General features: G+C 44.9%; 1 protein-coding gene across 2 annotated transcripts in view; it reads right to left on the reverse strand.

The window, feature by feature from the left end:
* Window positions 1-15742, reverse strand: part of LOC115176039 (RNA-binding motif, single-stranded-interacting protein 3) — a 229070-nt gene that overhangs the window by 73266 nt on the left and 140062 nt on the right. The window lies entirely within an intron of this gene.

Consider the following 15742-nt stretch of genomic DNA (forward strand, 5'->3'; position numbering starts at 1 on the left):
AACAGGATGCGATCATTGGAAACAGGATGCACCTGAGCTCAATTTCAAGTCTCATAGCAAAGGGTTTGAATACTTATGTAATAAGATATTTCAGTTATAAAAATTTTTTTTCATGTATTTCATTATGGGGTATTGTGTGTAGATTGATGAGGATTTTTTTTTTTATTTAATCCATTTTAGAATAAGGCTGTAACGTAACAAAATTTGAAAAAAGGTAAGGGGGTCTGAATACTTTCCGAATGCATTGAATATGGTGTGTCTCATCCTTTCTCTCCACTGGCTATCTGGCAAAAAGGCTACACTCCAGGCAGTCTCTTCTGCTGATATGTGTGTATCTGGTAGCAGTACTCACACTCTCCTACTATTTTTATATCGGATGTGTAATACCTGCCTGGACCTCGATCTTTACCCTTCTCTAACAATACTGCCACATGAGAAAAGTGCATAAAAAGGGAATTACATTCCATTTACGCACGCTTAACTTAGGTCAGAATTCCTCCCTTTGTGAATACAGGCCTTGAGGAGTGGCTGGTTGAGGTGTCCGGTGGTGGAGGGGGAGGCCTGGGACCAGTAGGTACTCTACTGTGTGAACGGGACAGTGTCCTCGGCTGTAATTAAGGCTCTGTTGACAAGAGCTTTCCACTGGTTTATAGAAGCAGCAGCAGGTGCACTGCTCTCCCTCTCTCTTGCTCTCTCTCTCTCTCACTCCAGCTTTTTTCTCTCGCACATTCTCTCTCTCGCCGCATCTCTCATAGGCTACACACTTTTTGCCATATCTTGCTTTCTCAGGCTCATACATCATCCCCCCCACACACACACACAATCTCTCTGGCTCTCATCTCTCTCTCAATGTGACGTCCCATTGTTTTTCTGTAGCCTAGGCTGGTGGCAGAAACTCCCCATCGCGGTAGACCAATGCTCATAAGCCAACTGCATCACTCCCTTGAAACACTTGAAATATATATATTGTGTCTGTGTGTGGCCGTGTCTGGTGTGCATTCTGTGAATCCCAGAGGAAAAGGCAGGGGGGGATGAACAGAACTACAGCAGAATGGCTGCCCTGACGAGAAAAACTTTGAGTAAGCCCTTGCCTAAACGTCTCAGACGTGATGAAAGCACTTGTTTTTCTCATCCTCCGTTAATGGGCCCAGATCGATGGTGGAGAGAAGCTTTTCTCTCCCTCCATGCTCCGACCCAAGGGGAAACAGTCTAGATATCGATACAGCCGTGCCTCACTAACAATGCGGTGACGGACAGAGGCTCCTCTGCTCAATGTGAGAGGAGGACCTAGTTGGGCATACAGAGGCAGCGAGTCCAAGGGCAGATGAAATGAGTGGGGGGAGACAGAAGAATTCAAATTAGATTTGCAATGGGAATACATTGATAAAAAAATGTGTCTCTGTGTGTGTGACAGGCAACTAACGCCCCACAACATTTTGACAACTAGAACTACTATGCTGAACACAAAGGTAGCGGGCAGGAGAGTCGGTACGGCGACCGTCGCCGACAACAACCAGTCTGCCACATGCTGCAGCTTAATTGGGAGCGATGATGAAGGAAGCGAATGCTTATTGAATTCCTGGGCCTGTTATTTAGATAATACTGGAGAGGGCCCTTCTTCTCTTCCCCTTTGATCCATTCAGAGCCACAGCGGGGTCCAGTTGCCTAATCCTGCCTGTTTGTAATGGCGACTAGCGAGAAGGGGGGATTTGGACCCTCTTCCCGTCACTCCCTGGATCCTGTGTGTCTCTACCAAGTCCCTGTGTTGTTTTTTTCTCCCAAATGAGCCTATTGGACGAGTTAACTTGATCCCTCTCCTTATTTTTGATCTTTGTTTGACGATCAGGCTCAGAATAATTATTCTATTCCTTTTTTTTGTCGTTCTAAAAGCAATTACCACACTTCAAAATGACTTTGTGAGTGTGTGTTAACCGCGTGTGTGTTTATGTGCGGGGAAGAGTGTTGCGGTTGAACAGAGCAGATGGCTAAATGGCATGAAACATACTTTTGAAATGTCTGCCACCGAGTGAGTAAAGAAAAGGTAACATAGGGATGCCAGAGTTGCTCACAGTTTGAGGCAACACATCTGCCTGTTCTACACAGATTAGGAGGACTGTGTATGATTTACATTTCAAATGTAAATTGCACAGCCAAACCTCAATATGGAAACTTTGGGTGACCGGGACCTCATCAGTTAATGTTGTGGTTATAAGATGCTAAAACAGGGTGGCCAATAGCAGCTTTACCACGGTTATAACCTACATAATGTAATATAGCCTAATTAAGGCTTTAAGAAGCTGTTGATCCTGAGAAAGTATTCACATTTTAGTACATACTTTATACTTTATACTACTGTATGCCAAAAGTATTTTTAAAGCATCTTAAAAAGGCATTTCAATGTAACTGCAATGGTTGTGCATCCTCCAATCAAACGCCCAGCTGTAGGAAAACACTGATAATGTACTTATCTTTCTAGGTCCTAATTTCAACCACATAAAAATATAATTCCTTTATAAGGACCCCCAGACCCCCATTTATGCCGGACCATTGGCAAAGCTTCAGATTGAGAGGTGATAGTGGTGATAGCGCGGGTATTAACAGCAACTTTTAGCAGCTTAGAGAGAAAACGCAGCCCTGGGTTCACAGCGAGCCAACAGAATCATTAGCCAGCCGCTCTACTTAAAAATGTGCTGTATAATCCTTCATCTCCAACGCCATTTGCTTTTCAGCCTGAAATTGGATACACTTCCACATGCCCCCTCTAGCAGAAGGCCGAGTGCCCTTCCACAAATAAGACATCCTAAAAAATGTATCGTGGGGGTACATTTGCGGCGAGATTATGTCGGGGGCTGAAAGACGGATATGAATTGCTTATTAAGGTAATTCATAAATGTGTAGGGACTAGGTCATTTCAATGGAAAAATGAGGTAGTGTTGTCATCATAACTACATCACTGTTATCAGTAATACTGAACAGCTTCCGCCACAACCACTATTCCTATTTCTACAACTCAGCAAGAGCCATGAATAGGGCAGTGTATAGGCAATTAGCCACCTACGCCGATAAGCCTACAGTGAGCCACTTACATACACAGTCCGCTGTTGTAAAGAAAGCAATACATACAATGGCTCTGCTTTTCAATCGATCAGATAAGACTAAAACAAGCATGTAAGCCACTTTGAGTCTCTCAGAGGCCTGATTCAGCCCTGATTCCCCAAGGCACAGCACTGTGTCTTAAAGTGCCTGGCCTGTCTCCATGGGCAGTTACTGTTGTGTTCCCCCTATTACTAGTGTGCCCAGCGGGTGTGAGATCCACAGCCAGGAGAGCGGCGGAGCGGAGAGCTGCAGGGTGGCCCCAGACACCACAGCTTCATATTTTCCACCAGACGTGGAATGCCGGAGCACTGACTGACTGCAGAACAGAGGAAGGCTCTGGCAATTACTGTCCCACTGCAGTCCACAGCCAAGCCTTTCTCCGTGAGACAATCTCAGGTCCAGGCTGGAGGTAATCAAAGCAATGGACTCCTAAGATGGGGGGGGGGGGGGGGGGGGGGGGGGTGTTTGTGAGCAAGCGACACAGAGATAAAGAATAAAAAATATATTGTGTGTGTGTGTGTCTATGTCTGTGGATCTGTCTGTGTGTGTGTTTGTGTGTAGGAAAGAGCGAGACAAAGAGATGTAAGAGAAAAGGTAGTAAAACAAAGAGCCAGAGAAAGTGAGGGATAAGATGAGGTCTGATGCAGATATATTTCCACTAGGCTTGGGCAATATCCAGATTATTATACCTTATATCTTAATCTTAATATCTTAATCTTCACCGAGTTGTGGCTGAACGACGACACGGATAATATAGAGCTGGCTGGGGTTTCTGTGCATTGGCAGGAAAGAGTAGCTACGTCTGGTAAGACGAGGGGCTGGGTGTGTGTCTATTTGTTAATAACGGCTGGTGCGCGATGTCTAATATTAAAGAAGTCAAGGTTTTGCTCGCCTGACTTAGAGTACCTCATGATAAACTGGGGACCACACTATCGACCAAGAGAGTTCTCATCTATATTATTTGTAGCTGTCTATTTACCACCACAAACCGATGCTGGCACTAAGACCACACTCAACGAGCTGTATAAGGCCATAAGAAAACAAGAACATATTCATCCAGAAGTGGCGCTCCTAGTGGTCGGGGACTTTAATGCAGGCACCAACTGTTCTGGATGACTATGCGATCACACTCTCCATAGCCGATGTGAGCAAGACTTTTAAACAGATCAACATTCACAAGGACGTGGGGCCAGACGGATTACCAGTGCATGTACTCAGAGCATGCGCGGACCAACTGGCAAGTGTCTTCACTGACATTGGCAATCTCTCCTTTACTGAGTCTGTAACACCCACATGTTTCAAGCAGACCACCATAGTCCCTGTGCCCAAGAATGCGAAGGTAACCTGCCTAAATGACTACCGCCCCGTAGCATTCACGTTGTTAGCCGCGAAGTGCTTTGAAAGGCTGGTCATGGCTCACATCAACACCATCATCCCGGAAACCCTAGACCCACTCCAATTCGCATACCGCCCCAACATATCCACAGATGACGCAATCTCCATTGCACTCCACACTGCCCCTTCCTACCAAGACAAAAGGAACACCTATGTGAGAATGTTGTTCATTGACTACAGCTCAGCATTCAACACCATAGGGCCCACAAAGCTCATCACTAAGCTAAGGACCCTGGGACTAAACACCTCCCTCTGCAACTGGATCCTGGACATCCTGACGTGCTGCCACCAGGTGGTGAGGGTAGGCAACAACACATCTGCTAAGCTGATCCTCAACAGTGGGGCCCCTCAGGGGTGTGTGCTTAGTCCTCTCCTGTACTCCCTGTTCACCCACAACTGCGTGGGCAAGCACAACTCCAACACCATCATTAAGTTTGCTGACAACACAACAGTGGTAGTCCTGATCACCGACAACGATGAAACAGCCTATAGTGAGGAGGTCAGAGACCTGGCAGGGTGGTGCCAGGACAACAACCTCTCCCTCAATGTGAGCAAGACAAAGGAGATGATTGTGGACTACAGGAAAAGGAGGGCCGAACAGGCCCCCATTACAGCCCCGTCGATTCGTGTCGAGGCTTTCAAGTTCCTTGGTGTCCACATCACCAATGAACTATCAGGGTCTAAACACACCAAGACACTTGTGAGGAGGGCACAACAACACCTTTTCCCCCTCAGGAGACTGAAAAGATTTGGCATGGGTCCCCAGATCCTCAAAAGTTCTACAGCTGCACCATTGAGAGCATTCTGACCGGTTGCATCACCGCCTGGTATGGCAACTGCTCGACGTAGGGTGCTACAGTGGGTAGTGTGTACGGCCCAATACATCACAAGCTTCCTGCCATCCAGGACCTATATACCATCCATATATATACCCTCGTTATTGTTATGTAATTTTATTGTTACTTTTTATTTTTTACTTCAGTTTATTTAATAAATATTTTTCTTGGAACTGCATTGCTGGTTAAGTTCTTGTAAGTAAGCATTTCACGGTCAGGTCTACACCTGTTGTATTCAGCACGTGACAAATAAAATTACATTTGATTTGAAATATTATACTTCAAGGAAATAGTTTCAACGGTACTGAAAAACCATCCCGTGGTTATTTCCAAATACCCCGGTATACGGTATATACGGTATACTGCCCAAGCCTAGTTTCCACTGTCCTTCATCTCATAAATGCCAGCCAGCAGGCACTAAAATAAATAGACTTGCCAAAGACCCATGTGAGAAAGGAGAAACATTGCCATGCTGTTACCAAAGGAAGTCTAGGGGAAAAGGGGGACATAGAAGATGACCGCTGTTGGATCAGGATGAATGACCATCCAAGGTCCAGTGTGTGCGTGTGTCTGTTTGTCCATCGGAGGTCCTGTGTGTGTGTGTGTGTGTGTGTGTGTGTGTGTGTGTGTGTGTGTGTGAGAGGTCCAGTAGCATTTCCAAAAATACCTGTAAGCGTGACCTCTGTGTGTTCCCACACCCCCCATTTCCAGCTCTAATGGCAGACCAGCTCTATTTCGGGCCACTGTCAGGTTTAATCTCTCTGTCGTAGGTGTCCTGGGACAAACTGGGGTGGCGGACGACGGTGACAATGACATTCGGTTGGGAGCCGGAACAGATGCCCAGTTTTCCCACCACACAGGATGTGGGACATACAGACATTAGACACAAACAAGCAGCCTAAAGGTCAGCGCGGAGCAAGCTGTGTCAGCCAAGTTATATTTGTCCACTTCCCAATATATACTCATTTTAAGCCAACATGGTCTCATTCGAATACGTCAAAATAGTGACATTTCACCATTGTAGTTCAACGTAACATAAGTTGAAAAATGTGTTAGTGTATATGTCACTTATGGAGATATTTCTTATTTGTCACTATATAATGGCATATTAGTTAGGCTATATGTCTGTTCAAATAGTGCGACGATGGTGCTCTACAGTTGAGGGGGTGAATGCTAAGTACCGTATCTTCAACGCACTATACCCTATACACATATAAGTTTCAGAAAAAGCGACTTCATTTACCAAATGCTCTTCATCAAACTCCCTGACCTAACAAAATGGATGGCTAGTGGGAGGCGGAGGGGAGTAGAGTACTGAGCCATGGAATGCACGTATCCAGAATACCAAAATGATCACAGATGCCAAGGCCATACTACCCTCCTCAGCAATCTCAAATCTTCAGTCTGTAAGACAGGCCATGGCCCCGGGCTATGAGTCCTGTGACCTAACTATGGAGCAGCTCAACATAATTAGGGTTCATTGTCAACAAGCCGTAACAGTAGGTCCCTGGGTTCAAACTTTTGAATAATTCTTCATGTCCAGAGCGGTGGTGTTCCATGATTAATGTGTATCTCACAAATCTAGCCAAATAAGGAAATATTATGCTTAAACTGTATGCTGATACTGTTACTACAGTTTGCACCTATCCAACATTTGCAACCATATTGCCATCATTCCAAATAAGCTGAAGGGTTCTCAGTTTTGCTTATAATAAAGAATTATTATACACAAACTGGCTATAATTTCTAATGGGGCAAAAACAGTGAATTTCACATAAATCCCGAAACGAGCATTTGGCTCCAACAATAATATTGTGTGCATAGAACTGCATCCAAAAACAAGCTGACTAGGGAGGGATGATGAGAAGGAATGTCTATAATGTGAGGAGGGGAGGGTGGATGAGAGAGGATGAGAGGCGAATGAGATCAATCCAGAGAACAGCTGGGGTGGGTTGAGCATGGTCAAGTCCAGGAGACCATCTCACAACCAAGGTCATCCTTTGATCTCCACAGGCAGAGAAAAGGCCCCTAAACTTTGGGCCGGCTGGAAGGATTCTAAACTCTGGGTTGTCTCTCTCTCTCTCACATTATGCTCCTTTTCTGTCCCCTGTCTCTCGCCCTCTATTTCTATCTTGATCTGTACAACCCTCTCTCTTTCTCTCACTCTCTCTCTCTACCTCCCCCTCCCTCCTTTCCTCTTTGTCTATCGCTCTTTATTCTCCCTCCGTCTCTCTCCACATTAGACTTGGATGAGTGGAGAACAAAGTCCATCATTACCACAAACGCCTAAAACCCCTCAGAGCTAAAGCATCCCTCTCCTCTAAACAAATTTTGAAGACTATTATTATTGCCGTAGTGCAGTCGCTGAATACATTTCATTGCTTTGCTGCAGTCTCAGAGAGAGAGAGAGAGCTAGAGAGAGAGAGAGAGAGAGAGAGAGATTTCCTCACCGTCAGCTATGCGCACAGTGACGGTGATTGATATAGTTCAGTGGCAAAACAAACAATGCGTGGCAAATCCAGATGATTGTCTGTGGGTGAGATAAGAGTCTAATGAGAAAATGCACGTCGGGGGGGAAATTTATCCTTCGTAGAGAATCTGTGATTTACTGGGGATTTTAATAACTTCCTGTGTCTCTCTGGTTTAATGGTGAGACATGCAAGCAAGCCAGAGGGTTTACCCTACGGGAACAGATTCCATTAAGATGCAATATCTTTCTCAAAAGTGTATTTCCACACTCTTAAAGGATCATGGAGGATAATTATTATCCATTGCTCTGCATATCAGAAATGATGATAGTGTTGCTGTGAAATAATGCAATCACGACTGAGAAACATACAAATATAGTTTATATTGGTTAAAAAACTAAGGATAATGATAAAAAATTATATACAATACACAATAAAATTGAGTTTCGTTAAAAAACTAATTGCAGAACAATGCCAGGTCAACCTACATCCCACATACATCAAACACGTGCTTATGTACATCACTTAGATTGTCTGACACTGCTTTGCAATCCTGAAGCACAAACCTCCATCTTGCTCAGCTCTGTAACGTGTTAAGTACAATCTATCGCCAGAAGAGAAAATTGGACATCAGACAGGCCGCTTATTAGCCAGGGGAGTGTGGGAGGGATCTGAGAAATTAACATGGATTACTCAAGTATGACTGACAGTTTCAGAAGGGCTTTTATGACTTACCAAGTGATTTGGGACATCCCTGAATTCAGCGAGGGATGTTTAATACTGTGCGCTGTCTCTGCTATATCTTGGCATCAGAGCGCCTTGGCTGAGGCTGGTCGGACGGCTAGCGAGGGAGCTTTGCCTGCAGCCCCGGCGGGCCAGGCCCCATTGTTCTGCTAAGAATGATGGGATTTGTAGTTTGGCCAACATCGGGCCAACATTCTGACTGTCTATTGGCCCCGGTTGCGCTTTTGGAGAGGGAGGAGAGGGAGGCTTGCCAGGGGTAGCCCCTGGTTCTCTGGCATCTGGTGGGTCTGCGGTGGGCGAGTGGGTATGGAGGCTTCACCAAACCAAAGGCCTGGGTGTCATCGGAATCCCTCACGAACAAGGGAAGTAAATCAGAGAAAATTGGGGAGTAGGAAAGGATTTTTCAAATGCAACCACATTCATATGTGGAGATGTTTAACATGGGAAAGCACTGCTGTTGCATGGGAAAGCACTGCTGCCTGCAGTCGTCGGGAGGAACACGGCTTTAGTCGTCAGTTGTTTGGAATAAAAGATACAGTGAGGGAAAAAAGTATTTGATCCCCTGCTGATTTTGTACATTTGCCCACTGACAAAGAAATCATCAGTCTATAATTTTAATGGTAGGTTTATTTGAACAGTGAGAGACAGAATAACAACAAAAAAATCCAGAAAAACGCATGTAAAAAATGTTATAAAATGATTTGCATTTTAATGAGGGAAATAAGTATTTGACCCCTCTGCAAAACATGACTTAGTACTTGGTGGTAAAGCCCTTGTTGGCAATCACAGAGGTCAGACGTTTCTTGTAGTTGGCCACCAGGTTTGCACACATCTCAGGAGGGATTTTGTCCCACTCCTCTTTGCAGATCTTCTCCAAGTCATTAAGGTTTCGAGGCTGACGTTTGGCAACTCGAACCTTCAGCTCCCTCCACAGATTTTCTATGTGATTAAGGTCTGGAGACTGGCTAGGCCACTCCAGGACCTTAATGTGCTTCTTCTTGAGCAACTCCTTTGTTGCCTTGGCCGTGTGTTTTGGGTCATTGTCATGCTGGAATACCCATCCACGACCCATTTTCAATGCCCTGGCTGAGGGAAGGAGGTTCTCACCCAAGATTTGACGGTACATGGCCCTGTCCATCGTCCCTTTGATGCAGTGAAGTTGTCCTGTCCCCTTAGCAGAAAAACACCCCCAAAGCATAATGTTTCCACCTCCATGTTTGACGGTGGGGATGGTGTTCTTGGGGTCATAGGCAGCATTCCTCCTCCTCCAAACACGGCGAGTTGAGTTGATGCCAAAGAGCTCCATTTTGGTCTCATCTGACCACAACACTTTCACCCAGTTGTCCTCTGAATCATTCAGATGTTCATTGGCAAAATTCAGACGGGCATGTATATGTGCTTTCTTGAGCAGGGGGACCTTGCGGGTGCTGCAGCATTTCAATTCTTCACGGCGTAGTGTGTTACCAATTGTTTTCTTGGTGACTATGGTCTCAGCTGCCTTGAGATCATTGACAAGATTCTCCTGTGTAGTTCTGGGCTGATTCCTCACCGTTCTCATGATCATTGCAACTCCACGAGGTGAGATCTTGCATGGAGCCCCAGGCCAAGGGAGATTGACAGTTCTTTTGTGTTTCTTCCATTTGCGAATAATCGCACCAACTGTTGTCACCTTCTCACCAAGCTGCTTGCCGATGATCTTGTAGCCCATTCCAGCCTTGTGTAGGTCTACAATCTTGTCCCTGACATCCTTGGAGAGCTCTTTGGTCTTGGCCATGGTGGAGAGTTTGGAATCTGATTGATTGATTGCTTCTGTGGACAGGTGTCTTTTATACAGGTAACAAACTGAGATTAGGAGCACTCCCTTTAAGAGTGTGCTCCTAATCTCAGCTCGTTACCTGTATAAAAGACACCTGGGAGCTAGAAATCTTTCTCATTGAGAGGGGGTCAAATACTTATTTCCCTCATTAAAATGCAAATCAATTTATAAAATTTTTGACATGCGTTTTTCTGGATTTTTTTGTTGTTATTCTGTCTCTCACTGTTCAAATAAACCTACCATTAAAATTATAGACTGATCATTTCTTTGTCAGTGGGCAAACGTACAAAATCAGCAGGGGATCAAATACTTTTTTCCCCTCACTGTACATAGAGAGATACATCCAAGAGAGAGCCTGGGAGGACACTGTGGTTTGCAGAGGAATAATGAAAACAGACAGAGGGGATGGAAAAGAACTGTGAGAAAGAGGAGCAGGAAAGGGCAAGTACATTTTGCATGTTTCCGTTTGGGTTCTGTCTCCCAGGACCATCACCACTTCCTGATGTGATTTCCATAATTTATAGAGCTTCTATTGGGCAATTGGAGCTGACTTTCAACCGTGCAGCCATGTTGGCTCTACACTCAGAAAAGACAAGAACAAAGGGAGATAAAGGATGAAGGGATAAAGCGAGATTTATAATCAGTCTGGACTTGATCTTGGTTTGTCTGTATCCATGTGACTACGGAAGTTATCATCGAGCAATGTCAGTCTTAGCAACTTCTTATTCTTCTTTTATTCCCAAAATAAATCTAGAAACACCCTCACTGTGCTGATCAAGCAAAGCAAGCTGTCATTTGACTGTTCCCTACGACGCTCCAATTCCAAGAACAAAGAGCAACAATAGGTTGAAGTAGCATTGTATTTTTAATCGAATCAGTTCATTCTTCTTGCTGACACGAGATGAGCAGTATGAGATCTGTCCACCTGCCAGGATGGAACGAGGTGTAATGCATCTTCATTTTGAAACGGGTGTCAATGATAAGCCGTTTGAATGCATTGCATGAGAAGGACCTAATCGGATAGGCTCGCACCGCTAGGAGGATGAAATCATTTTCATCTGCTCTGCCTCTGACTTTCCAAATGCTCTTGTTCACCCCCGTAAATCACAATGCATCTACAGTTCCAGTGGGAAGTTTACATACACCTTAGCCAAATACATTTTCACTCAGTTTTTCACAATTCCTGACATTCAATCCTCATAAAAATTCCCTGTCTTATTAGTTAGGATCACCACTTTATTTTAAGAATGTGAAATGTCAGAATAATAGTAGAGAGAATGATTTATTTCAGCTTTTATTTCTTTCGTCACATTCCAAGTGGGTCAGAAGCTTACATACACTCAATTAGTATTTGGTAACATTGCCTTTAAATTGTTTAACTTAGGTCAAACGTTTCAGGTAGCCTTCCACAAGCTTCCCACAAGAAGTTGGGTGAATTTTGGCCCATTCCTCCTAAAACAGCTGGTGTAACTGAGTCAGGTTTGTAGGCCTCCTTGCTCGCACACGTTTTTTTCCGTTCTGCCCACAAATGTTCTATGTGATTGAGGTCAGGGCTTTGTGATGGCCACTCCAATACCTTGGCTTTGTTGTCCTTAAGCTATTTTGCCACAACTTATGCTTGGGGTCATTGTCAATTTGGAAATGTTTACTTCCTGACTGATGTCTTGAGATGTTGCTTCAATATATCCTCATAATTTTCTTCCCTCATCTATTTTGTGAAGTGCACCAGGCCCACCTGCAGCAAAGCATCCCCTCAACATGATGCTGCCACCCCCATGCTTCACGTTTGGGATGGAGTTCTTCAGCTTGTAAGCCTCCCCCTTTTTCCTCCAAACATAACAATAGTCATTATGGCCAAACAGTTATTTTTTTGTTTCATCAGACCAGAGGACATTTCTCCAAAAAGTACAATCTTTGTCCCCATGTGCAGTTGCAAACCATAGTCTGGCTTTTTTATGGCGGTTTTGGAGCAGTGGCTTCTTCCTTGCTGAGCGGCCTTTCAGGTTATGTCGATAGAGGACTCGTTTTACTGTGGATATAAATACTTTTGTACCTGTTTCCTCCATCATCTTCACAAGGTCCTTTGCTGTTGTTCTGGGATTGATTTGCACTTTTCACACCAAAGTACGTTCATCTCTAGGAGACAGAACGCATCTCCTTCCTGAGCGGTATGACGGTTGCATGGTCCCATGGTGTTTATACTTGCGTACTATTGTTTGTACAGATGAACATGGTACCGTCAAAAAAAATTCTGAGTTCTTGGCTGATTTCTTTTGATTTTTTTCATGATGTCAAGCAAGGAGGCACTGAGTTTGAATGTACACCTCCAATTGACTCAAATGATGTCAATTAGCCTATCAGAAGCTTCTAAAGCCATGACATCATTTTCTGGAATTTTCCAAGCTTTTTAAAGGCACAGTCAACTTAGTGTATGTAAACTTCTGACCCACTGGAATTGTGATACAGTGAATTATAAGTGAAATAATCTGTCTGTAAACAATTGTTGGAAAAATTACTTGTGTCATGCACAAAGTAGATGTCCTAACTGACTTGCCAAAACTATAGTTTGTTAACAAGAAATTTGTGGAGTGGTTGAAAAACGAGTTTTAATGACTCCAACCTCAGTGTATGTAAACTTCCGACTTCAACTGCATATTGGGTCTCACTCTCACTATGTTCTACAACTTTAGCTACATTTCAAAAAAACATACTTTTGTTTACACTAAACAGAAACTGAAAAACAAGGGTGTTGTTTTCATAAACTATCCTTCAAACTAGCTCTCCTGCGAGCATGTGTGAGGGTGTGTGTGTGTGCGTGTGTGTGCGTGCGTGCGTTTTGAGTTGAGTTGAACGGGAGCGTTGACTGCCGCATTGCACAGAATACCTAAACAGCTGTGGTCCCCATTCGGAGCGATTGATCATGTTGATCAAACAAGGGGAGAGCTGACTGCTCCAATCCACATCTCATCTCACACACAGGCTTTAGCAACACAGGAAAATAAATTCATCAGTATGGTAAAAGTTTAGTATCACCTTATTGAATTGAAATGAAACGAGCTAACGTCACTTAGTAACTAGTGTAGTTACTGTGTAGTTAGGTAACATTTGCTTTGTTTTCCTATATGGTAACTGTACAACTTAATGTACAGTATATGACCTCCTTCTGCATTTCATATGTGCAATGTCATTCCCTGCGTCTGCACCACACATCTCCAGTTCTGTACTTGCCTTATCTTGGAATCACGGACTTCCTGCCCATGTGGCAACCTGCTTATTTCCCTATGGCCCCTTGACATTAACTGATGATCTGTAGCTGACTTCCAGATATTTACTTCCTCCTATGGGACACAGGGTGACAATTCTATATCCTCTCACACCTGAGTAGAAAAGCCATAACTGGTGGCGGTGCCCGTGCCCCATCTCTCTATCTGACTAAATATGATGGAGTGGCCAAGCAGGCAATTCAGAGGCTTGTCAAAATGTCGGCCAGAGGGAACTCTAGCAAGCTGAGGACATTGAGAGAGGACTGTGTACCTTGTGTTTCTGGGTTGTGTTAAATGGTGATATGAAAGAAAAAGGAGGTCATTAGCATTATGTAGATGCTGACACTGCACATTCAGGTCAGGATGAGGGGTTTTGTGTGTGTGTGTGTGTGTGTGTGTGTGTGTGTGTGTGTGTGTGTGTGTGTGTGTGTGTGTGTACACGCATGTGTGGGCGAGTGCGTGCGTGTGTGAGTGCCTGTCTTGGGTACAGTGTGAGAAGGCTAGTCACGTCCGTCTGACACACACACGCACACACACACACACATACACTAGGCTAGCATGCTGAGCATGTGTTGAGGGGCACCGGGGGGAGCCCCTGAGCTGTCAGAACAGGATTGATGCAGTGGCTGCCCTGAATAGCAACAGGCTCAGGGGAAATACGAGCAGCACCACGACACAACAGTTACAAAAACTTACACTGTGGCCTTCACAACACGCTACACTAAGCTAACGCTAGGCTACGCTATCGCTAGGCTATGCTAGTGCTGTGGCCTTCAAAAAACCGCTAGGCTACGCTATGCTGTGGGCCTCACAGAACACAACACCATGCTACGCTATGCTAATGCTACGCTAGTGCTGTGGCCTTCACAGGCCTGAGGAGGAGAATCTACTTTGCCTCACAAAAGAGGCCAGGCGCTCTGAGCTCTGCTCTCTGGGGACCTGCAGCCTGAACATTTGAGTTTGATGTTTAGAAGCATGTTGTTGAGGGATCTCCGTTTGGCAGACAGTGTCAACATGGACAAGGTTTTGATAGAAAAAGACAGTACATTTCAATCTCTATACACAGAGAGGCACAGACTATAGGGAAAGGGGGATACCTAGTCAGTTGTCCAACTGAATGTATTCAACTGAAATGTGTCTTCTGCATTTAACCCAACCCCTCTGAATCAGAGAGGTGTGGGGGGGGGGGGGGGGGGCTGCCTTAATCGACATCCACGTCTTCGGCGCCCAGGGAACAGTGCTTTGCTCAGGGGTAGAACGACAGATTTTTACCTTGTCAGCTCGGGGATTTGATCCAGCAACCTTCCGGTTACTGGCCCAACGCTCTAACCACTAGGCTACCTGCCACCCCATACTGTAGCTAACAAGGTAAACACAACAGTGACTGGACGAATCAGTCTATCAATAGCACCAGTGTCCAAGGGAAATTAGCTCTTATCAACAACAATAACAAAATTAGACGTTGTAATCAAACGTCACTGTGCAAGAGGAGACCAGCAACTTAACCGAACACTTCAGATTATGACAATTTCAATTTGGTTACGTTTTATGACATACAAAGACTGATTTCCAGCTGATCGCTGAAAATCTTGTCCGTTGGCACTTTTCCTTAGAATCTATAAACCATAACATTTTCCCCCCAAGCACCTGGGAGGGGACACTTAAAGGGGAAGGTCAGTGTGATACTATCACTTTAAAGGTTTCCCAATACATCCCAGCCCAATATACGCCCATGCCTTTAATGGCTAGTGGGATAGCCTATGCAGTGGGCTCAGTGGATTACGAGCAATTAAAAAAATGGGGACAGTACTGTAAGGGACTATATTCTAAGGGCAGTCCATGCTGTGTCCCCGTGGAAACCCTCTTGCACTCAGCTCCCTTTTGAAATGAACAGGGGTCTTAGTGCACCACTGCACCTGGCCTGAAAACTGCTGAGGCAACCCACTCTTGTATTCCCTCTCCTTTCTCTCTCTCACTCCCTCTCTCTGGGTCCCGTTGGCAGGTTGGCTGCAGGAAAGGCAGCTCTTAAGTAGATTTCGGAGCAGCAGAGGCCCGCAGTGTGAATATTAAGAGCGCTTCGGCTTCCCTAGAAGCTCCTGAGTCAGACAGTCGGCGATAGCCAGC

This window comes from Salmo trutta, chromosome 36 (genome assembly GCF_901001165.1).
Source record: "Salmo trutta chromosome 36, fSalTru1.1, whole genome shotgun sequence".
In the NCBI taxonomy this organism is placed as follows: Eukaryota; Metazoa; Chordata; class Actinopteri; order Salmoniformes; family Salmonidae; genus Salmo; species Salmo trutta.